The sequence below is a fragment of the Sinocyclocheilus rhinocerous genome, unplaced genomic scaffold (assembly GCF_001515625.1).
Source record: "Sinocyclocheilus rhinocerous isolate Xijiao unplaced genomic scaffold, SAMN03320098_v1.1 scaffold2169, whole genome shotgun sequence".
NCBI lineage: Eukaryota > Metazoa > Chordata > Actinopteri > Cypriniformes > Cyprinidae > Sinocyclocheilus > Sinocyclocheilus rhinocerous.
The window spans coordinates 26,759-27,237 of NW_015658523.1; positions in this window are offsets into that span (position 1 = coordinate 26,759).

A 479-nucleotide genomic window follows, 5' to 3' on the forward strand; every position below is an offset into this window, starting at 1 on the left:
CGTTAGAAAAACTACAAACGTGGCGGATGCGCGATTAAGGGTTAGGTAGAGAGGTTTACACAAAGGGGTTTGAGTTACTAATAATCAACATTTGACCTGGTAAAAAATATTTATTTATTTTTATCCGTGTTATATTTCATCTGCAACAGCAATGTGAACTTTTATAAACATCCATTTAGTCGTTAACTTTTAAATGCATCATTATGCAGAAAATATGAGCAGAGTTCTCGGCATGAAAGACCTGCGGCTGGCAGATAAATGAGCTACCGGTACTTCTTTTCTCTTCAGTACTGTAGGAAGTTAAATTAAATTAAATGTGGAGGATGTTAACTGAGAAGATGATTGACAGGCCAGTTTACAGTGACAGGGTGCGTGTATCTTTGTGACAGAGCGGTCCTTTAAAGACGCAATTGTGTGATGTGATCAGTGTTGGGAAGGTTACTTTGGAAATGTAATAGGTTACAGATTACAAGTTACCC